This window comes from Nannospalax galili, unplaced genomic scaffold (genome assembly GCF_000622305.1).
Source record: "Nannospalax galili isolate Female #2095 unplaced genomic scaffold, S.galili_v1.0 scaffold1723, whole genome shotgun sequence".
In the NCBI taxonomy this organism is placed as follows: Eukaryota; Metazoa; Chordata; class Mammalia; order Rodentia; family Spalacidae; genus Nannospalax; species Nannospalax galili.
This window is the reverse complement of record NW_008349072.1, coordinates 56,603-57,497: the sequence shown is the minus strand read 5'-3', so window position 1 is coordinate 57,497 and position 895 is coordinate 56,603.

The window sequence follows — 895 nt, the reverse complement described above, 5'->3', positions numbered from 1 at the left end:
ACCCAGAGTCTGCAGAGGGACAGCTTATGCTTCACCACCACTTTATCTTATAATCAGCTCCAGATATTAGAAGGAAACTTAGGCACTTAGACAAGGGCCCTGAAACCGCCACGAGAGATCTGTTGGACACGGCATTTAAAGTATTTTATAACCGAGAGGAACAGGAGAAGGCAGACAAGCTTACCCTGTCCAAGCAAAAGTACCAGCTTATGGCTGCAGTCCTAAGGGCTCCTCCCAAGAACACTTCAAACACCAAAGGGGCCCAACAACATCTGCCAGGACCCTGCTTCAAGTGCAGAGTGACTGGACATTGAGTAAGACAATGCCCTAACCCACGGCCACCACCTGGACCCTGTCCTTCCTGTGGGCAGCAAGGTCATTGGAGAGTTGATTGTCCTTCTCTGCAATGCCACGGAAGGCCACTCACCTCCCAGACCCAGCCTCATTTACAGGGTTCAGTGAACGACCTTCTAGCCAGGTGGCTGATGACTGACAACGCCCTGGCTTCTCGGCCCCCACCGCTTCTATGATTATCACAATGGAGGAGCCCAGGGTTTCAGCCATGGTGGTGGGTAAGATTATTAATTTCATTATTGACACTGGCGCGCCATGGTCAGTTCTCCCTTCCTACTCTGGTAAAGTTTTTCCCTCACAGATCTCTGTGGTGGGGTGTTGGGAAACCCGGCTGTTAGGGTTGTAGTTTCTCAATGTCCGGATAGCCCTGAGGGGCTTAGCGCCAAATGGAAAAACTCCCCTTTTCAGCAGGGGGCCTCCTGCTCTCTTCCTGGTTCATCTTGAAGTGCCGCCAACCATGGATGCCTGACCTTATCTGAAAACATGGCCTTTAGCATAGTTACCTGAAGTAAAAACTACCCGCAGTTTTTTTTCTATACGA